This window comes from Narcine bancroftii, chromosome 7 (genome assembly GCF_036971445.1).
Source record: "Narcine bancroftii isolate sNarBan1 chromosome 7, sNarBan1.hap1, whole genome shotgun sequence".
Taxonomy (NCBI): domain Eukaryota; kingdom Metazoa; phylum Chordata; class Chondrichthyes; order Torpediniformes; family Narcinidae; genus Narcine; species Narcine bancroftii.
The window spans coordinates 33,274,585-33,298,082 of NC_091475.1; the positions used below are offsets into that span (position 1 = coordinate 33,274,585).

Here is a 23,498-nt window from a genome sequence, read left to right on the forward strand (position 1 = left end):
GCATCATAGAGGTATATGGAAAAAGTAATTTGTTCAGTAAGAAAAATTCTAAATTCTATATTAAAAATAAAAAATCTTGAAGAAGGTCTTCAAACAGTTTTGTGTGAAATTGTTACTCTCAATAGCCGTCCAATTACCAAGGCTTCAACAAATCCAAATGATCTTGAAGTTCTTACTCCAAATCATCTTCTACTTCTTAAGACTAAGCCTTCGATGCCACCTGGACAATTTTGAAAGGAAGATATATATTCTCGCCACAAGTAGAAGCAGATCGAATTTATGTCAGATTTGTTTTGGAAAAAATGTGTAAAAGAATATCTTCCTATGTTAGGAGAACGACATAAATGGTTTACAAAGCGTAGTTTCTCACCTCATGATATGGTGATCATTATGGATGATTCAGCTCCTCGGAGTTTATGGTTGATTGGGAAAATTATTGATACTTTTCAAGACAATCGAAAGTTTGTTCATCAAGTTCAGATCAAAGCTAAAACATTTTTTTTTGGATTCGGGTGATTACCAAAATTTGTCTTTTGCTGGATATTGAGAAATCTTACAATTCTAATAATTGATTTGTTACCATGTATTCTTTTTTGGTTTTTCATTTTTGTTTTGGTAATTATTATTTTAATCATAATAATTAGGGGCCAGATTGTAGGAACCAAAATGATAGAATTACTGTATTAGTATATTTACAGGACTGCTTATTTCATATTTTTGCTGTATTCTGTGAAAGTCATAGACTAGGAGCTTTTTTTGAGAATTGGAGAAGGGGTCAGTTTTTCCCGGTGGATCAAGCAAGAAGTCTTGTTTGATGGTCAGTAAGTAAAATGCTTCGATAATGTTTTGTTGACCTCAAGCTATCTCAAGCAAGTAATTTCGTGAATTGCAATTGTAATTATTACCAGATCAAATAACCATATGTTTATCTGTTTCTGAATAGCCACCAATGGTACAAAACCAAAATCAAAAAAGTTAGTCTGAAGATAAAATGTAGTCACATAAACTGCATGCTGAGTATTTCTAGCATTTTCCATTTTTATTTCATACTTCCAATATACATCAAAGTGCAAAGTTCAGATATATTGTCAGAGTACAAACCTGACATGGCACCCAAAATTCTTTCTCCTGCAGGCCATGAAGAATGTCCACTTACCAATAGTGCAAAAAATTGTACTCAGGAAAGGAGATGGATACAAAAGAGAGAAATGTAAACAAGGAAAAAAAATCTAAATAAACTGACTGTGTAATGCAGAAAAATAAATTCAATAATAAATAAAGTGCAAAGTAATTGAGTTTGTTGTTCAGGAGTCTAATGGTGGAGGGGTAGCAACTGTTCCTGAACCAAGTGGTATGTGTCATATGGCATCTACATCTCTTTCCTGATGGCAGCAGCAAGAACAGAGCATGTCCTGGGTGGTGCAGATCTTAGATGATTTGTGCTGCTCTCCAAAGGCAGCGTTCCATACAGATTTTCAGAAAGGTGGGGAAAGTTGAATACATTTGTCAAGTTGGTCAACACAGGTTTTCAGTACTCGGCTAGGTAATCCAACCAGACCGGATCCTTTCCTTGGACTCACTCTCCAGAAGGCAGTCCACACATCATCCTCGGATACTGACAATAGAGGATCAATAAAACACATGGGGGTGCGCAGTAGTTCTTCCTTGTTCTGGTGTCAAATTGGGCATAAAAGGTATCGAGTTCATCTGGGAGAGAAGCTTTGCTGTCTTCTACTGCATCGGATTTGATTTTGTTGCAGATTAGGTCATTTATGCCCTGCTACAGCTGACAGGTAACAAATGTTGCCCAACTTTCGCTCCTTTTTCTGCACTTCCTACCTGGGCAGGAAAATGAACTATAGCTCATTTAATTTACAAAAATGCCAAATACAATTCCATGGCCACCAGTTGTTCAACACTTGAGTAAATAAATGGATTCTACTCCAATTATTTAGTTACGATTAATAGCCCACAAAGTAACACTGGCTAAATTTCAGCAAAAATACTCCAAAATACTTCAAAAACAAAAAATCTAAAACAAAAACTGAAACTGCTGGAAATGCCCTTCAAGTCAGTTGAAAACTGCATAGAGGAAAAGTAGGTAACATTTCATTTTGTGCAAATGACCTTTCATCATAAGTGAAGGGGGAAAGATAACATCATTGTGAAACTCAACAAGAACAAATGTTAGAAATATTTTACAGGTCAGTCATATCTATACAGAAAATAATAGATCATCCAACAAACCACCCTATGACAATGAAGATCTCTCCCCTTCTCAGTGAAGAGCAAAGCACTGGAAATTGTTGGAGTTTTGTGAAGATGCAAAGCCATCATGAACTTTTCAGCTTCATTTGCAAATGGCCTACCTAACTTGCTGCAAAGAAGTGGGATTAACAAAGTACTATATTTAATGGCACATAGGACCCCACCTCCCCAGACAAAAAAAAAACTTAAAAATCCACCCTTGGTCCTATACGGAAAGTGACATTTTGGTGCTGCCATTTTTGGCATCAAAATACAAACGTAGTGGAGACTTACCTCCACAAAATGGTGACAGGGGGAAAATGCTCTAACTACTCACTCAGCTTCAAGAAACCTGCAAAGGTGATGCGGATGTCCAGAAAGCAGGCCAGCAGCTTGGCAGACCACCTTTCCTCTGGGTGGTCCGTGCTTTCTGGAGTCACCACCGCTGCTCACTTCCCCCAGTGAGAAGGGGGGAAGGGAGGGAGGGGGGGAAGGGAGGGGAGGGGGGGGAAGGGAGGGAGGAGGAAAATGACAGTGTATATTCGAGGGAAATGTTTATGTGTATTTTGGTCAATATGGTTCATAGTGTGAAAAATATTTTTTTTTTAAAAAACAAGCAATTAATCAGTTGCCCCTTGATATGGTCCTGCATCATTCCTGTTGCACTGGGTTCCCTCCCTCCCGCCCCCGTTTGTATGGTGAAGGGGAAGCAGAATGAGTCTCAGCGTGCAGCAGACAGGATTTTATCGTGTGTGAGGAGGCTTCGGTGAGTTAAGGTAAATATACTAAAACAAATTTTTTCTGAAATCTCACACTAAAAATGGGAGGGTCTGGTATGCCATCAAATAAAGTACTGTTTCAATGCTATTCACTCCCATGAGGATCTTAAACATGCCAGATGGAAATGATGATTTACTCCTACACCAAAAAATATCCGGGAAAAAGCAACTAAAGGGATAGGCCATTGGTTCCTTAAACTGTACTATCAATCAATAACATTGTAGATATGGTCTCAACCGCTTTCCTGTTTCCTGGAGGGGGGGTGGGGAATGCAGTTGTTTAGGTTGGGTGGTGTAATGTAAAGCTGTCTCGCCTACAAGATCTGTTTTTGTCCCCGGATGGAGATGAAGGAGATGTAGTAAAAAGCTTTATACTTTCTGCAATTACAGCAGGAAGTGCCTAAGGGGGTGGAAGAGTGGCTGAGAAGGGAAGAGCAGGCAAGGCAGTCTCAGAGAGACTTATCCCTACAAAAAATGGATAGGGGTAGAAAGGGGAAAGATGGGATCACACTGAAGTTGGCAGAAATTGTTGGAGGATAATGTGTCAGATGTGGAGGCTGCTGGGATGGAAAGTTAGGAAGAGAGGAATCCTGTCTTGTTCCGCCTGGAGAACAGGTAGGTTGAGGGCAGAAGTACAAGAGATACGGTCATGGGCTTTATCAATAATAGGAGGGGAGAATCCACTTTTATTAAAGAAAGAGGTAATTTCAGATGAGCTGAAGAGGATGGCATAATCTAATAACACATACAGAGGAATTGTGAGAAATGGATGGCATCCTTACAAGAGAAAGGGCAGAAAGAGTTAAAATTTAAGTCGCTGTGAGAGGCCATGGTTTTGTCATAGATGTCCATGCACAGTTTGTCTCGAGATGGAGATAGAGAGGTCAAGCAAGGGGAGAGAGGTGTCAAACAATTGAGATAAACTTAATAGCCAGATGGAAGTTGGTAGAAAAACTAAGAAATTGTCAAGTTCTGCACAGGTACAGGAGGTAGCAGCAAAACTGTCACCAATGTAGTGGAGGAAGAGTTGGGGATTATTATCTGAGTAGGATTAGAACAGGTACTCTTCCACATACCCAATCAAAAGGAAGACATAGCTTGAGCTGATTATGTGTGCCTAAGGCTACATCTGGGATCAGGTACAATTGAGAGGTATCCAAGGACAAGTTGTTAAGGCTGAGGACAAGCTCCACCAAGCAGTGAGTGTTAATCAATGGGGACTAAAAGCCTGTGTTCAGGAAAGCTGAGTGCCGTTAAAGTAATGGGCTTTCTGGTTTAGAATGGTGTTGATTAATACATCAAATACATTAACACATTAACCAAAATATCAATGCATAAATATAACTTAGTTAATACTAATGTTGGTTCAGTTACATATAACTAAGGACAGTGTGGAGACAGAGGATGTGTATGGCCTGGCAACGACAGCCCTAACATTGGACAGCAAGAGATTCTGCAATGTTGGTGTCCTGGTAACAACAATGATTTGATGAATTTCACGAAAACCAACAAGGTCGGGTCAGATACAGCAATGAGCTCTCTGAACCCTTCTCCATTAACAATGGCGTGAAGCAAGGCTGTGTTCTCGCACCAACCCTCTTTTCAATCTTCTTCAGCATGATGCTGAACCAAGCCATGAAAGACCCCAACAATGAAGACGCTGTTTACATCCGGTACCGCACGGATGGCAGTCTCTTCAATCTGAGGCGCCTGCAAGCTCACACCAAGACACAAGAGAAACTTGTCCGTGAACTACTCTTTGCAGACGATGCCGCTTTAGTTGCCCATTCAGAGCCAGCTCTTCAGCACTTGACGTCCTGCTTTGCGGAAACTGCCAAAATGTTTGGCCTGGAACTCAGCCTGAAGAAAACTGAGGTTCTCCATCAGCCAGCTCCCCACCATGACTACCAGCCCCCCCACATCTCCATCGGGCACACAAAACTCAAAACGGTCAACCAGTTTACCTATCTCGGCTGCACCATTTCATCTGATACAAGGATCGACAATAAGATAGACAACAGACTCGCCAAGGCAAATAGCACCTTTGGAAGACTACACAAAAGAGTCTGGAAAAACAACCAACTGAAAAACCTCACAAAGATAAGCGTATACAGAGCCGTTGTCATACCCACACTCCTGTTCGGCTCCGAATCATGGGTCCTCTACCGGCATCACCTACGGCTCCTAGAACGCTTCCACCAGCGTTGTCTCCGCTCCATCCTCAACATCCATTGGAGCGCTTTCATCCCTAACGTCGAAGTACTCGAGATGGCAGAGGTCGACAGCATCGAGTCCACGCTGCTGAAGATCCAGCTGCGCTGGGTGGGTCACGTCTCCAGAATGGAGGACCATCGCCTTCCCAAGATCGTGTTATATGACAAGCTCTCCACTGGCCACCGTGACAGAGGTGCACCAAAGAAAAGGTACAAGGACTGCCTAAAGAAATCTCTTGGTGCCTGCCACATTGACCACCGCCAGTGGGCTGATATCGCCTCAAACTGTGCATCTTGGCGCCTCACAGTTTGGCGGGCAGCAACCTCCTTTGAAGAAGACCGCAGAGCCCACCTCACTGACAAAAGGCAAAGGAGGAAAAATCCAACACCCAACCCCAACCAACCAATTTTCCCCTGCAGCCGCTGCAACCGTGTCTGCCTGTCCCGCATCGGACTTGTCAGCCACAAACGAGCCTGCAGCTGACGTGGACTTTTACCCCCTCCATAAATCTTCGTCCGCGAAGCCAAGCCAAAGAAGAAGAGAGATGTTCTTCAGCACAAGGGGAGGGGAGAGGGGTTAAGAGAAAGAAAGGGAGGAAACAAGGAAGGGTGAAACAAGTGGAAAATGTGGGATTGGAGAGGTTTGTAGGAAGGCAGGATATCACTTCCTTCCCTTCATTCTTGATGAAGAATTCCAACCCAAACCATTTCTGACCATAATATCTGACCTAGTGAGTTCCTCCAGCAATTCTTTGCTCAAGATTCCAGCCTTTACAGCTTTTGTGGGGTTTTTTTTCTGCCTTGAATTTGACAATGACCCTTCTCAGCTCTCAGGGATACATATATCAAATGATTCATGACCTTCTGAGGAAGAAAGTCATCTGCATCTGAAATGGGCAGCAACTTCTTCTGAAACTAAGTACACTAATTTTGGATAACATTATATCGACAAGCAGTGCCTGACGTTATCAGTTCGACTACAATGCAATTGAATTACAGCTTACTCAGTTGGAGCTCTCTGGAACAGATTTTGTCCAAAATCTCAATTATTTTTGTTTTGCCAAAAACAAAAGTAATTCAATAAGATTTACAAAAAAAGAACATTTTCTAGTGTTGGAAAGCTCCAACCAGTGGCATCATTCAGGTTGGTGTCACCCAGTGTGCTGACTGACCCCTCCCCATGGACTGAGTAACTGAGCCAATTTGTCATTTTTTTTCCCTCCTCCTTTTCCTTTAATTATTACTTCATGCCCAAAAAAGTTATCGATATAGGTTCACAAATACCAATGGCCACAATATTGTCGCTAAAAAAACCCAAAAAATTTGACAAAAGCAGCAACTATAGAAACACCAGCAGCAACAAAAACAACAGCTCATGCTTGTAGCAAGTGCAGATGAAGCCAGGATTCAAAGCATCATTGTAATTAGGTAATAAATAGAATGATTAGAGGCTCAATAAGTAAATTAGCATAGAATTTTAGCCTTGTTAGCTGAGCTTCCAAAAAATACAGGTATATTTATATATAAATAAATTTCTGCTGAAACAATGCTCAAAGATTTATTTTCTAGACAGTCATTTTGGGGGTCTCCCCCGAAATGACGCCAGTGGCTCCATGTCCAAGCCCTGCCCGGCCCTCCAGGCGCGCACAGACACACAACCCAAGCCGACGTCTTCGGGGTCTCCCAGTTCCTTGCCCAAGTGCGGATGAAAGATCGCGGCAACACAGGGCGCCAAACAAGACCGCGCCGCAAATCTCAGCCATTCCCTCCGGCAGCAGCGCCGGGGCTCGCCAATCACCGCTCGTTACCCAGCAAACAAGGCGGGAGGCGGTGTCCGGGAGGGAGAGAGAGACGCGCCGCGGGCCGGGCCTGCTCTCCTTGCAAAGCCCAGGCCGGCCGATCGGAGCCCCATCCCAGGTGTACTCACCACGCCAGCCCCTTATCCGAAACTGCGGTCCCTTCTGTTTATGTCTACGGTTGCCACGCGGGTCCCCGGGTTCGACCGTCGTCCTGGTGACGAGGCCTGCATGGCCAGGTGGTCTGTGACGTCACAGCCCTCGGTGCCGCTCGCTCCATCCCTGGATCCGCGGTCCGGGGGGTAGCGCAGCAGCGGGGGGTCTGTGACGTCACGGCCCTCGGTGCTGCTCGCTCCATCCCTGGATCCGCGGTCCGGGGGTTAGCGCAGCAGCGGCGGTCTATGACGTCACGGCCCTCGGTGCTGCTCGCTCCATCCCTGGATCCGCGGTCCGGGGGGTAGCGCAGCAGCGGCGGTCTATGACGTCACGGCCCTCGGTGCTGCTCGCTCCAACCCTGGATCCGCGGTCCGGGGGGTAGCGCAGCAGCGGCGGTCTATGACGTCACGGCCCTCGGTGCTGCTCGCTCCAACCCTGGATCCGCGGTCCGGGGGGTAGCGCAGCAGCGACTCCCCGATTAGCAGCAAAGGACGAAAAGTCTGCAAACACCGTGAGTGAAGTAAAACCACAATGCGGGAGAAACCCACGCTTCAAACTCCCAGTTTTATTTTAAACCCCCCCCCCACAGTTTAGTTTGTCTTCAGATTATGGTGGTGGCAAGTCAAAGGGCCGGAATGTGTGGTCTCTGACTGCACACCAGAGGTTCAACTGATCCACCCCTTAGGGTGTTTAGATCGCAGGCATTGTCACGGCACCATCAGCGACATTTACCGTTACACGGGCAGTCTAAAAAGGAAAAGGAAAGTCATTTCCTGCACGGCGATTTATCCTGCAGGAAACCCTCAGTCTAAATCGCATGACATAACCCACTTCATGAATTCGACGTCCAGCTGATGACTCAGACTGTCCACGTCAAAGCACCGGGACTCTTCTTTCTTCTTCTTTGGCTTGGCTTCGCGGACGAAGATTTATGGAGGGGGTAAAAAGTCCACATCTGCTGCAGGCTCGTTTGTGGCTGACAAGTCCGATGCGGGACAGGCAGGCACGGTTGCAGCAGTTGCAAGGGAAAATTGGTGGGTTGGGGTTGGGTTTTTCCTCCTTTGTCTTTTGTCAGTGAGGTGGGCTCTGCGGTCTTCTCAAGGAGGTTGCTGCCCGCCGAACTGTGAGGCGCCAAGATGCACGGTTGGAGGCGAGATCAGCCCACTGGCGGGGGTCAATGTGGCAGACACCAAGAGGTTTCTTTAAGCAGTCCTTGTACCTCTTCTTTGGTGCACCTCTGTCTCGGTGGCCAGTGGAGAGCTCGCCCTAGAACATGATCTTGCGAAGGCGATGGTCCTCCATCCTGGAGACGTGACCCACCCAGCGCAGTTGGGTCTTCAGCAGCATGGATTCGATGCTTGCGGACTCTGCCAGTTCGAGTACTTCGATGTTGGTGATGAAGTCATTCCAATGAATATTGAGGATGGAGCAGAGACAGCAGGAAAGGGCTTTGGCAAATACTAGAGCGCCTCGGATGCCCCCCCCCCACCAAGTTCCTCAACATGGTTATCCAACTGCACGAAAACCAACAAGGTTGGGTCAGATACAGCAATGAGCTCTCCGAACCCTTCTCCATTGAGAACAGCGTGAAGCAAGGCTGCGTCCTCGCACCAACCCTCTTTACTATCTTCTTCAGCATGATGCTGAAACAAGCCAATAAAGACCTCAACAATGAAGACGATGTTTACATCCGGTTCCACACGGATGGCAGTCTCTTCAATCTGAGGCGCCTGCAAGCTCACACCAAGACACAAGAGAAACTTGTCCATGAACTACTCTTTGCAGACAATGCCGCTTTAGTTGTCCATTCAGAGCCAGCTCTCCAGCGCATGACGTTCTGTTTTACGGAAACTGCCAAAATGTTTGGCCTGGAACTCAGCCTGAAGAAAACTGAGGTTCTCCATCAGCCAGTTCCCCACCATGACCACCAGTCCCCCCACATTTCCATCGGGCACACTGAACTCAAAACGGTCAACCAGTTGACCTACCTCGACTGCACCATTTCATCTGATGCAAGGATCGACAAAGAGATAGACAATGGATTCGCCAAGGCAAATAGCGCCTTTGGAAGACTACACAAAAGAGTCTGGAAAAACAACCACCTGAAGAAACACACAAAGATCAGCGTGTACAGAGCCGTTGTCATACTCACGCTCCTGTTCGGCTTCGAATCATGGGTCCTCTACCGGCATCACCTACGGCTCCTAGAATGCTTCCATCAGCGCTTCCATCCTCAACCGGGACTAACACCCACTTAAACGACCACAAGGTGAGTCATTGTGTTAATTTTTTTTCTCACAGATTTTCCAACATTGTTGTCTAAAAAACACTACTATGGACCCCAGAGAGAGACAACTTCAGTTGTCTGGACATGTGTCTTTTCTAAGAATCTGTAAACAGACATTGAGACAACCCAGAGCCTTCTTACACACATGAAAGAAATCCAACATTCCAAGAGAGCAGAACATAACTGAATGTTAAAACATGCAAGTAAGGGAAACGATGTAATTTCCACTGAACCTCAGAGATTGCGTATGCCCTGAAGGACATCAAGACCACTGATTCACCTCCGACTCAGTGGATGCCCCTTGCACTATTTCCAGACATGCTGGCACATTCAAAGAAGCAGGAGAAAGGTGAACAGCCCCACCACACGAGTGATGTTCAAACTGATATTTTAGTTGTCCTAGACATTTGGAAATGTACGCTTACTCTAAAAGCTTGCAATGCATAATGCCTGCATTCGCAACCTTTTATTCTCTTGATTTACGAGCCCTCATGGCACCTCTTGGTAATACTGTGAGTGACAGCTACTATGAAAGAAAGTTCAGTGTAAGTGTGATCTTTCCACCTACTGCTTACACATGAACTTGTTCGTAAGCCTTGTGCCCACAGTACACTCCTGAGTGAAATAAAAGCAGGAATCATCAATAGAGCTCCTCTTATCCACCTTAAGATGCTGGAAATTTGAAATTTAAAAGATGGAAAATAATGGAAATGTTCAGCATCTCACTCAGTGAGAGAAAGAACACTGATGTGATGCCTTTCATTTAAGCATTCACATTGAAGAATACATATTACCCTCTTGAGAAACATGGTAAGATAAATGGGAAACAAGCAGACAATACAAACATTATTTAGAAGATAGCCTCAAAGATCATTTTAAAGGATGAAAATTAGTAAATCAGTCAATATGAATGTCATCAATGGTATGCACTGGGTGCCATTAAGTGATCTACCGAGGAATGTTTGATAACAAAAAATGCTGGAGAAACTCAGTAGGTTACACAGCATTTATACAGTGGCGGATTAACCATTAGGCTGAGTAGGCCGAAACCTAGGGGCCTGGAAGGTAAAGGGACCCATTTAAACCACTGATACACCACTTGTCAATGTGGCCTCACGTTAGTCTTGGGTCCACTCGATCAATCAAGGCTCCAAAATGCCAAACCAACCTGGGGCACTAGACTTTTGAAAAGTGACGGGGCAAACATCACAGAACACCAAACAGCGCAGCGGCCAGTTTCATGGCTACCAGAAATACCCAGAAACCCCATGACAAGAATGGACCTTATCTCTGCTGAAGGAGCCAAGGGCACAGTCACAACATGAAAGTGACTTAAGGAGCATGCACGGTGTTTTCCAACAGCCCGAATGGGAGCAATGGGAGCGGAGCTGCAAGGCAGGGAGTCTGCACTGGTCTCATCAACGTGGAGGTGGGGATCTTCATCCCAAAGAACAACCGCCAGCTGGGAGAGAGGAATGGGGTGATCTCCGAGGAATTGCACGGTCGACTGCATGATCCTGTGATCTGCCCTTCGCACATGCAAAGTTTTGTGCCAAAGGCTTGGCCTGTGGGTTGGTGGGGGGACACAATCACTCATTTTGGGGGAGCTTGGCCCGCGAATCCCCCCACCCATTACACTGGCCATGAACCTGTGTATTCCCTGCACCTACCCAGTGGATAAATTTAGAATATGTGAGGGCATCATGCACAATGAAACAAGGGAGCAAAGTTGGTGTGGTGGGGCCTTACTAAAGCTCATCCTTATCTCAGGTGATAGTTAATCTACCACTGCATCTTTAGGAAGAAAAGGGTAACTTTATTCCTGTTTAACTCTAAAGAATGTTTGTTGTTTTAATGCACCAACAATGCACAATTCATGTTGATGAGATGGCACTGATGGAAAATGAAACAAATATTGCCAAATAGGTCTGTCATTAGTTTTGGCAGGCACATCATGTGGTTAATGGATATGTTAAAACAAAGGATTGTAGCAGCGGCTGCACTGCTAACTGAAGGATCGCACAACCAGACGGGTTGAGTTCAGTGAGCAAAACTGATTTATTGCAGGCTGCCTGGCTGGTCTTATACTCCCAGCCCGGACCTGGCTGAGAACCGCACTGGGGGGGCCCCAAAGTCACCGGGACGTCACGTGGGTCGCCAAGTGCGGGCTGGTTCACCTACCTAATGGCGTATCTCCACAGGATGTTTCTTAAATTAGTCTATTTGAATCACTTCCTAAATATAAAACAAGACTAAATTGTTGTTTTTGTGAGTGAATTAAAGCAACGCACTATCTACTCCACAGAGACAAAATGTTCCAGAAAATCCAGACAAATGAAATTACATACTACTTATGAGTGTTTGGTGAGTCAGTAACTTAAAACTACTCACTACAGTTGTTCCAAGCAATAACACATTATTGTATCAAAGAGAATTTATGTCAAATATTCAAGATTCTAGATTAAAGATTCAATTTATTGCCATGTAATAAAGACAGTGCAATTTTTCACAAAATTTGTTTCTGTCTGCCATTGGCAAAAATTGCCTGAAGTGCTTCTTATAGTCAGAGAAAGAAAAGCAAAAGAGAGTCCCCTTAGAGACACATGGATTCGCCTCCTGCACTCCTGCAACCTCTGCAGTCACATCGAGTCTATTCCAAACCATCAGCAGCCCGAACCCCTTATCAGAACCTCCAGCATGATCACGAATCCTTCAGGACTCTTAACACCCTCACGCATCCCAGTTCCGACACCAGGTACCCCTTCAGCCAGCTTTGAGCCAGTCCTGGCAGTCTGCAGCCTGCTGTGAATCCCTCGACTACAGTCACCAGCAGCCCACACACTAGTGGATTAACTATCCTAGGCTGAGATTTAGTAAGGCCCCCCCAACCTTGTCCCACCCAAGGGTCCAGGCTACCCTGCTGCCCCTCGCTCTCTGCCACAGCCCAGGCTGCCCCTGCCAACCCTCACTCCCCAGCGAGGGCCTGGCCACCCAGATGCCACTTGCTATGGCCTCACATTTAGCAATACCAGCCACCAGTCAGACACCGCTGGCTGTGCACCCCTCCCATGGCTCACTTATTACCACAGGTGACAGGCTGGACAGGCTGAGTCCCCTCCTCACACATGCCGCAAATCTTCATGCTACCGCAGCCAGCTCCCAGAAACCACTGCATGCGTCACCCCGGCAATGACGCGACACTGACCCTGGCCCACAGTCACCGGTTTCACCCACACAAGAAGTGTGAAATGATAAACCAAGACAAGGCTACCCTTTACTTCATAGAGTGTGACCTGCTCCAGCACATTTGTGTATTGCCCTACAATCTGCAGTCATGGACATGGTAAACATAATAAATGCAAAAGCACAGAAATATCTCAGGTGGCTTGTCCTCCCTTACCCTCCAGACCCCTAGGCTTCAGCCAACTCAGCCTAATGGTTAATCCACCACTGAGCCCACAGCCTGCATGGATTCCTTGCCTCGAGTTGACTACAGCCCACAACCTGTGTGTTCTTCAGCTGCAGAACCTCTCACTGGTCCTCTGCTGTGGTCACCATCCCATGGGCCATCTCCTCTGCTGCTCCTCAAATGGGAGGATGGTCTCCCCATTTTCTGGTGCCCTGCACCAGTCCTCTGCTTCCCCAGAATCTGCAACCCCTGGTGCCTGCTGCCAATCATAGGCACCGCCATCTTGGATCAGACCCTACAGTTGCAGGATTTTCAAATAAAACCACCACCAGCTCCATTAACAGCCCATTTAAAGCTTGAACAGAGATGGCGGCATCGGACTGGGTGGACAGACCCCGCAAGAATGCTGTGAGCTCACTCCCTGCTCTGTGCAGATCCGTAGCAGCTGACAAGAAACGAAAAAAATCCTAAAAATGTTAGCTTTTTAGGTGACATTCTTAGCAATATATTGATTTACTTATATAGGAATAGCCCATTGAGCTCATTTGATAGAGCATGGGACTTTTAATGCGAGGGTCATGGGTTTAAGCCCCACTCTGGCCGTTAGTTTTAGGGGTGGCATGGATAGCGTAATGGTTTAACGCAATGCTGTTGCAGCACCAGCAATCAGGACTTGGGTTTGAATCCCACGTAAGGAGTTTGTCCATTCTCCCCATGTCTGCATGGGTTTTCCCTGGGGGCTCCAGTTTCCTCCCACTGTTCAAAATGCACCACGGATTGTGATATAATTGGGCAGCAAGAGCTCATGGGCTGAAGGGCTGTTACTGTGCTGTATGTCTATATTCTTTTTTTAATTTAAAATGTATTTCTTATTCAGGATCATAACAGTACTTGCAAGACAGATAGTTTTGCTCATCTCTTAATTGTCCTTGAGAGGGTGGGTGGTTGTGAACTGCCTTCTTGAGTTGCTCCAAACCTCCCAGTGAAGGTACCCATAAAATGTGGAGCACCAGAATTTGGAGTTAGCAATGATGAAAGAATGACAAAATACTTCTACCTCAAGATGTTATGTGACCTGAAAGAAAACATGCAAGGAGTGGAATTCCCTTTACCTAAAGCCTTTGTTCCTGATGGGATAAAGATCATATATAAGAAGCTACTTACGCAAGTAAATGTATTTTATAGGAAATACATGTTGGAACACTGTACACTGGTGATGGAGAGAATAACTTAAAGATAAATAAATATATGTATGAATAAATTATAGAGTTTATTGTCATGGACATAAGTCCTATGTTCAGATGAAGTCTTACTTGTTGCAGCTTTCCAATTGTAAACACACTAACAATAATTTATTTCCAATTAAAGGCCATGAGTAGAACAGACAATAAATATTAAAGGAAAAGAAATGTTGGGGTCACAGTCTCCAGGAAATTACATTAAAAAAAAATTTCATAATAAACTTTATTTACAATTATAAATATATATACAGTGCAAAATCTTTCCATATTCATAGTATCATATTCATTTGCATATTCAGTTATTGTACCATAACCATTTATAGGACCATTTTCATTAATTTGTGCATGACAACAAGAAAAAAACTCAGGTGACTTCCAAAGTGGAGGCACTGTGGAGGGGTGGGGGGGTGTGTGGCATATCTGAGCCAAGTGCATTAGTACTGGGAGAACCTCGCACCTGATCACTAGGTACTTCCCTGCAATTGAGAGGAAGCACCACTCAGGTAGTCCCAATTTCTGGCAGACCTTTGGCATCTGCTCAACCCAAATTTTCTGCAGGGCTCCGAGCCAGATCCCCAGCACATTCAAGTAGTCAGACCTGACTGTGAAGGGGATAGTGGACAGGTTAAATCTGAAAGCATTGCCTCCCTCTTCTTCTGGTTAATGCTGGTTGTGCCAGATTATGTTATATTTTATATTTTAGATATGTTTTATAGGAGATAAATTGTGGCAGGTTTTTTTAGTGTAGGCCAGGACTTGAAGTTTGCAGATCAATTTTGAGGGGATGATAGTTTTGAATGCCGAACTGTAGTCGATAAAGAGCATCCTGATTTATGCATTTTTGCTGTCTAGGTGTTCCAGGGCTTTGTGTTTAGCCAGTGAGATGGCCTTTGTCATAGACCTATTCTGCAGTAATCAAATGAGAATGGATCCATATTGCCATTCAGACAGGAGCTAGTATACTTCATCACCAGCCTCGCAAAACACTGCATCATCACTCTAGATGTGAGTGCCACTAGTTGGTAGGCAGTCTTCTTGGACACCACCGATACAATCGAAGCCTCTTGAAAACAGGTGGAATAAGATGTTGAAGATATCCATGAAAGCATTTGCCAGTTGGTCAACACAGGTTTTCAGTACTCAGCTGGGTATTCCTTCTGGACTCTTTAATGCCACATTCAGTCAAATGCCTAATTTATGCAGTTAGCTCATATTCCTTCTATTCCCCTCCCACTCCCATTACCCCCTCCCCCCACAACTTCACTGCTCACCATGAACACACTTTTGTACTTTTCCTACATTGAACCCCTGAGATATATTAAGATAAGCATTCAGTTCACATAAGGACAAACACACTGTGCCAATACATCTGATATCCACTAGCCAAGATCCTGACACCATTCACATTTTAAGGATCCAAGCATAAAGGATGGAAGGAGCAAACCATGGATATTCAGAGATAGATTTTTGTTCTTAAGCAGTTGAGGAAGACTTGTTTCTGCTCCATATCTGTGGGTTCTGAGGTGGTTGATGGTAACATCTGACTCTGCCACAGGTTGTATGACAGAGTAGATAAATGGTATGGGTGCAGATCTATTTTCATTTATGTTGGGCTGGCCTACGACTGCATAGAATAGCCAAGAGGTTTTCAAGGCCATCCTGGTGTTTATTTTCCATTTTGAGTGCACCATGAGTGGGAAGATGAGGGCTTGTCTGGAACTGAATGAGTGTGATCTAAGCCCAATGGCATTTGCCATTACCAGCTGGGGTACTTTGTGAAGAAAGGGATTACAGGATGGGTTGGGGAGCTTGGCAACTTGTTCTGCAAGTTCCGTTAAAGTGCACCTTCAAACACTACTCTGATCTTAAATCAGAGACCCTTTATTCACTGCAGCTATTCATGTTACTTTCATGTTTAAGTTGCCAACATCCTGGTTTCCAAAGGTTGTGCCTTCCTACATCCTCACTGTGTTTACCATGAATTTTTTCACAGTATCAGAATCCTTGGATCTGCTTGTCACTCACTTCTCCTAAAGTCCACACTCTCCCTGTCTTGCCTCTGCCCTGGCAATATCCAGCCTCAGAAGATAATCTGGATAATGTTTTACATTTCTCACTAGTTATACCCAAGTCTCTAAGAGAGATTGACAGGGTTTATTTAGGGGCAGTTTAAGGCTACAGAATTGTAACCATAAGCGATCAAGATGAGGGTTTTCATGGGAATAATCTATCATCCAAAAATGTTGCCCTGGGCTGTCAGTAATTTTATCATACACTGAATAGGCTGGGTTTGTAGTGTAAGCCACATGAGGCAGAGTGTTCTTTGTCATAAGAACACAAGAAACAGGAGCAGGAGTCATCCATCTGGCCCATCACATCTGCTCCGCCATTCAAAAGAAAATTTTAAAAAAACAAGTGCAAAAGAAAGAGTCCTTAAATGAGTCTCTGATTGAGTTTGTTGTGGGGGAGTCTGATGGTGGAGGGGCAGCAGCTGTTCCTGAACCTGGTGGTGTGAGTCTTGTGGCACCTACACCTCTTTCCTGATGGCAGCAGCGAGAACAGAGCGTGTGCTGGGTGATGTGGATCCTTGAGGATTGCCGCTGTTTTCTGTAGAAGTTCTCAATGGTGGAAAGCCCTGGAACACCTAGACAGCAAAAATGCATAAATCAGGATGCTCTTTATCGACTACAGTTCGGCATTCAAAACTATCATCCCCTCAAAATTGATCTGCAAACTTCAAGTCCTGCCCTACACTAAAAAAACCTGCCACAATTTATCTCCTATAAAACATATCTAAAATATAAAATATAACATAATCTGGCACAAACAGCATTAACCAGAAGAAGAGGGAGGCAATGCTTTCAGATTTAACCAGTCCACTATCTCCTTCACAGTCAGGTCTGACTACTTGAATGTGCTGGGGATCTGGCTCGGAGGGGATGAGCCCTGCAGAAAATTTGGGTTGAATGGATGCCAAAGGTCTGCCAGAAATTGGGACTACCTGAGTGGTGCTCCCTCTCAATTACAGGGAAGTACCTAGTGATCAGGTGCAAGGTTCTCCCAGTACTGATGCACTTGGCTCATATATGCCACACACCCCCACAGTGCCTCCACCTTGGAAGTCATTTGCCTGTGATGTCTTGAGCTGTGTTCACTACCTTTCGGAGGGCTTGACGCTAGCCTCAGGAAGATTGGTGTCCCCACAGACCGTGATGTATCTGGTCAGCACACCTTCCAACACACAACTGTCAAAATTTGCCAGGGTTTTTAATGTCATACCAAACCTCCACAAAATCTTGCCAAAATAGTGACTTCCACCCTCTCCACCTCTGAGCCCTCAACGATCACTAGATGCAACTCTGATTTTCCCTTCTTGAAGTCTTGTACATGAAATTCTTTAACTTTCTAGATGAAAGCACCCCTCACAGAAACCTACAACACCTCGTTGCTTTTATCCTAGTTGGTCTCCCCTCCAAGTACTAACCAGGCCTGAGCCTATTTAGCTTCTGAGATCCAACAATCTTAGGTATATTCAGGCTATATAGTAAGGTAGTTCTAGACACATTGTAGCAGCTACTATGGTAGATGCACACAAAGGTAGTCAATTCAAGACTGGTTTATTGCAGACATACACAGACCTTTTATTCCCTGCCTGTTAATGAGCTCATTAGTGAACAGCTGCTGGTCCACAGGATCAGCAGGTTAAAGCTATGAGCCATTAGCACCCTGTCCCTTTAGGCAGGGGCTTCATCTGATCCATTCACTGTACTTTGGCACCCAGCACTGCTAGCCTGCGATGTGTCAGGTAAGTCTGAACTGACGGTGGCGGTGTGCACCCACTACATCATGAATACACAGAACCTAGAGGGATGCGGATCATGAATAAGCTGCAGAGTTTTAATTTAATATGGGATTTATGTTTGATGCCGTCATTGTGGGCTGAAGTACTGTCTTATGTTCTATGTTCAGACACATTCATTCATCGATAGATATATTTCAGTGTATTGAGTGCTGAAGACTAGGTTTATATGAGCAATTGGTTTCTATGCTGAAGATTCATCAAATGGAGTGATTACTTTAAAGCCTTCAGAAATGCAGTGGCACACTGTATATATCCAAAGAGCTAGTGATTTATTTACTTGGTAGATGCATTAAGGTGGCAGAATGTGACAATGGAAAACTGTTGCAATGAAGCTACACAAACATGCCTCTCCTGTACATTCAGCATCACATATGCGGAACGGGAACAAATAGTATGTTGAAGCTTAACTGCAGGTGCTAGAATTTTTTTTAAACTTTATTTAATATTTTCAAAACAGAAACTTTTACAAAGTCTGTAATATAAAAATGAAAATTACAATTACCCCCCCCCCCCCACCCACCCTCAGCAAACTCCACAAGGGAAGCATTAAGAAAATAAAAGAAACACATACAACAATTTAAGATATTACTAAATTCATACATTTCAAATAAGGCAACCACATCTTAACAAAAAAGTCGTAATTATGATGCGTTTATGTTATTTTCTCCATATAAATACAGAACCGCAACTCATTATGCCAACGATTTACATATATCTCAACCTTGTCTTTCCATGAAATCGCAACACATTTACATGCTAAAGCCAATGCTAAACGCAGAAATGCTGTCTGAAACTTATCCAACCCCAAATCCATAAATGGGGTAGTACAACCCAACAAACATTTTTTGGGATCTAACAAAAATTAAATCTTAAACAAATTTTGAAGAAATTCCCTAATTTTATGCCAAAATGATTGAACCTTATCACAAAATCAAAATTAATGTAAAAATGTTCCTACACATAATCCACATATAAAACACAACTCTGAATTACTAAATCCATATTTTTTCAATTTCTCAGGGGTTAGATATAACTGGTGCAAAAAATTATTATTAATCATACTATATCTTACATTAAGCAATTTAGTCACACCGTCAAAACACATAGTCTCCCAATCGGCCTGATTAATATCACAAATTAAATCATTTTCCCATTTAATCCTAGATTTATCTAAATTTATTTTATCCATAGTGTCTTGCAACAATGCATACATCTCAGAAATAAACCCTTCATTTAATAAATGAGAAATCATAAACTCAAATTTTGTTAACTTGGGAATTTTCATTTCTCTTCCAAAATTATCTTTCACTAACATTCTAATTTGATAATACACAAACAAAGAATTCACTGGAATTCCAAATTTCACTCCAAGTTGATTAAATGATAAAAATTTACCCTCTTCAAAACAATCCTGCAACGACTTTATTCCATTAATCTGCCATTCCTTTAAAAATCTATTATTCAATGAAAAAGGAATCAATTTATTTTGATATATTGGAGCTTGAGCCGATATTTTACCTTTCATACCTATCAATAAATTCCTTTTAGTCCAAATCTCTAACAAATGTTTTAAAATTGGTACATTATATCTCTGTAATGAAAAAGAATTCCACTTAAATACAAATTGATGTGAATAAGGTTCAGAAATACCAGCCAATCCTACTAAGGTAGGCTCTATCCCCTAACTCATAATAACGTTGCTTAGATCTTTGAATCAAACATTCAAATTGATATGTTTGTAATGTATTAAATCATAACTTCAATTTAGTTAAAACTGCCTTATTATCCTCTGTATAATTCCTCTGAAATTCTTTTTCCAAATCAGCTATCTTTTTTCAATAACTGACTCTCCGCCAAAAATTTCTTTTTTCTTTTGACCACATAAAAACGCCTTCAAACCATAAAGTAAAATTACTCTGAACTGTATTCCTATTCAAATCCAGAAAAGAAGCAATTTGATCCTTAATGAATTTTACAAATTCCGGTTTTTTTCAATAACATTGGACTAAACCTCCACTGAAGAGTTGATTGAGTAACTTTCAGCCCAACAGAAAAAATAAACAACAATGAATGGTCAGAAATTATTCTACTCTTCTATTTATTTATTTGGAAATTTTTATTTAAGAAGAGCTTCTAAATTCACAATAAAAATATCACTACAATGTATATAATGCAATATGTGGAGAACAGGATATATGCTATATTCAGTTTTCTATTTTAGATATAAATGAATTTTCAACAGAACTAATTTCACATGGTAATAATAAGCAAATAAAAATATTGTTCCGTTTGTGGATAACATTAGCTGTTTAAAAGTAATTCACTAATGCTAACATTATGTCAAAGGAATTTTATTTGAACTGTGTAAACATATAATTGCAATGTGCTACTGTGTATTATTTCATTCAAACTCTCTGGCAATCCTATAAAGGAACTCCATCAACACATATGTAGAATCAGCAACTTCTGTGCTTAGTTTCAGTTCTTGCAAATCTTGTTTTGAAGTCAAAGTGCTTGCAATGAATTTATCAGAAACACAAAAGTTGCAGGTGCTGGAATCTTAAGCAGATGAAGAATTGCTGAAGGAACTCAGCAGATTAGACAGTATCCATGGGTAGAAATGGTCAGTCAACATTTTGGGTCTGACCCCTTTATCAAGACTCAAATAGAATAGATAAAATTAAAGAAATAAAGGGGGAAAGAAACTGGGAGAGGGACCCAGAGGTGATAGAGTATTGGATAAAAGGTGCGGTAGGTGAAGAGACAAATAGAGGGAGAAACCATCAAGAAGATTGGGGGGGGGGGGGTGGTTGGGGGATATTCTTTGTCTGCTTGAATTTTCTAATTTTCTTCATTTAAAGAGCTTTTGTCGAATAAGGTGCCTTAACCTCCAAATAAGGTCCAATCTAAGAAAAGAAAAGTCATATTTTAAATTAATACAAGTGACTAAAATGCAAAAGATACTGTCATTTTATTAAGCAATGTAACATTTGGAAGAATATGTCTGTGTTTATGTTTCGGCCAGAACCCTAAAATCCACCATGTGTTGATAACTTCACTAGCTTAACTAGGAGTGAGCCTTTGAAGCTATAAGAAGCAGGAACAGAAGTGGGCTATCTGCCATTCAGTAAAGACAGAGCTGATCTAACATTCCTAGTGTCCACTTACCTGCACAAGACCCAAAGCCCTCAGATCCTTTACTGAGTTTTAAATATATTCCAGAATTCAACCACCATTACTTTCTGACTCACAACACTTTGGGAGAAAAAAAAATCTTTCCTCATATCAGATTGAGGTTAAATGAGACCATGTCCTCTGTCCTTGATATCCAACAAAGAGAAAAATCCCCATAATAGTTATCATATCCAGCCCTCTAAGAATTATGTTTCATGCAGATCATCCTTCATTCTTTTAAACTCCATTTAGTGCAGAACCAACCTGTTCAACCTTTCTTCATAATATAATCACCCCACACAAAGAATTATCCCAGTGAATCTTCTCTTAATTGCCTTTAATTGGAACACATTTTGGCTTGAACAGACAACTATCTGCCCAATTCTCTGGATAAGATCTAACTAGTGCCATATTAAAAGTTATTAGACTTCCCTGTTGTTAAAAACTAATGATCCTGAAATACAAGTACAGTATTATCAGCCTTCCTGTGCACCCACGTTCTGGCTCTTTGTGTTTCATTTATCATTCTCTTTGTTTTGCAACTTTCTGCAGTCTTTCTCCATTTAAATAAAAATCTGCTTTATCATTCTTCATTCCACAATGTTCAAGTTGTTTTTCCAATATTATGCTTCATTTGTCTTTTTTTAAATTCAGTCCTGTAAACGGTTTGTATCCTCCTCACCACATGCCTCCCCCAACTTAAACAGTATATTGAAAATAACCCCTTTATCCCTATCATTTATAAACATTTGTAAGAGCAGACACAAGCTTTGACAGCTCCAGTTTATTTGCATGGTGAGTCATAACTGAGGTACAGCAGGTGTGTCTGATGAATGACATTTGTAGTGGAGGGAGAAAATTGTTTTTTGAAAAATGAAAGAAACTCCTTCAGAAATTACTGTCATAATACGTGCAAAAATGTAGGTCATTCACTCTTTCCACAAAACACCTCATATGAAAATTGGTTTTTGTTACCCAAATGACCTTTGTGTCTGTAATTTGGCATCATGGCCAATAATTTGAAATCTGCAGCAAACTAATGCTGTTTCCTCCTATCAGCAAAAAAGATCAACCTCAATGATGTATTGGTTTCGGTGCAAAAGGTTCCCTATTCTGACACCTGCTGCTGTCAGATGTCAGTTCTTTTAGGTCCTTGGCACAAAGAGGTGGGAGGCATCATCAAAATGGCTGAGCAGCCATATTAAACATTCTAACAGGCAGCAAAAAAAAATCATATGATCTTTATACAAGGTGCCAAATATAGATGCAAACATATGTAAGTGATTGAATTAGGAGCCAAAGTATCAGTAAAAAAAACTTTTCAATTATAGACTGGTAATACTGTATAGTAATGGTCCATGGAACACCTCTAGTGACCTACCAATTTAATGTGAGGATCTCCAATAGGTAAACTCTGATAGAGGGATAATGGAGAGAGAGGAAAAAAAAGTCAGGATCAAGCTTTGAAGTGGGGGTTGAAGGGCTTCAGGCAGTAGAGGAGTTAGGGCACACACTGAAAGTACATTGAAGGGATGAAGAGAGAGAGAAAGTTTCTGATCTGCAACTTTTTAATTGAAAAAATCCTCATATTTTTAAATATTTATAAAGGAAAGTACAATGCACAAAATTAGTTTTACCGCATTAGAGGTCGCTAAGCAGATATTAAAGCTTAGTTCACCATTGAAAATTCTCTGACTTGTGTAAACAAAGCGAAAATTTTCTGGATGCTACAGGCTATTTCCTCAATTTGCCTTAATTTCTTCAATTTGTTCATTGATTGTAGACACTGCCAGCAAACCAAAATTTGTTTTCAAAGGTAATTACCACCTCAAAATAAATGCTATATCATTTCAAATGACTTTAAAATTCAACCACTTTGGTGAGTCTTCTAGGCTCATGACCTCTATTTATGATACTATTTTTTAATATAAAAATTCCTCTGATTACTTGAAGTGAATCCCCAGCAATTGAATTGATGACAAAGGAAGGACAAAGTTTTCACAAGCAATCCAGTTACTTCATTTTTTATTCCAATTAAGTTTTTTATGTACTTGAATTTAAGTTCCCCATCTTTCAGGATCAATAGTTTGGTCCCAAATGCTCATCTAATAATAACCATTATTATGATGTATCCACTAAATACATATTGGCTTTCAATGGAGGAAGGAGTTTTCTGTAGGTCTGATACCCTGTTACTGGTATTATTGAGGATTTTGGAATGGAATTGTGGTGATTAGCCTGACAATTTCTCCAAAACACTCATTAATAGCAGGGGAATAATGGAGGATGATCCATTCTTGCCCCCTTCAGTTCAAAATTGAAAGAAATAAGGCC

The 23,498-nt window shown here is 42.3% G+C and overlaps 3 protein-coding genes across 6 annotated transcripts in view; 1 reads left to right on the forward strand and 2 right to left on the reverse strand.

Moving 5' to 3' along the window:
• arl13b (ADP-ribosylation factor-like 13b) overlaps nt 1-7,494 on the reverse strand; it is a 54,548-nt gene extending 47,054 nt beyond the window's left edge. Inside the window, exon 1 of one of the 2 annotated variants that reach the window (XM_069889450.1) lies at nt 7,167-7,494. The gene's annotated coding sequence lies outside the window, so the exon portion shown is untranslated. The remainder of the gene's footprint in view (nt 1-7,166) is intronic. The other variant, XM_069889451.1, reaches the window with a different exon arrangement.
• A 137-nt stretch (nt 7,495-7,631) lies between these two features.
• The window catches only part of LOC138738710 (uncharacterized), a 152,953-nt gene continuing 137,086 nt past the window's right edge, over nt 7,632-23,498 (forward strand). Inside the window, exon 1 of one of the 2 annotated variants that reach the window (XR_011341695.1) lies at nt 7,632-7,702. The gene's annotated coding sequence lies outside the window, so the exon portion shown is untranslated. Of the gene's footprint in view, nt 7,703-8,546; nt 9,461-23,498 lie in introns of those variants that run through there. The other variant, XR_011341697.1, reaches the window with a different exon arrangement.
• Nucleotides 18,516-23,498, reverse strand: part of LOC138739829 (nectin-1-like) — a 34,308-nt gene continuing 29,325 nt past the window's right edge. For both annotated transcript variants that reach the window (XM_069892374.1, XM_069892373.1), the window contains exon 5: nt 18,516-20,896. The gene's annotated coding sequence lies outside the window, so the exon portion shown is untranslated. The remainder of the gene's footprint in view (nt 20,897-23,498) is intronic.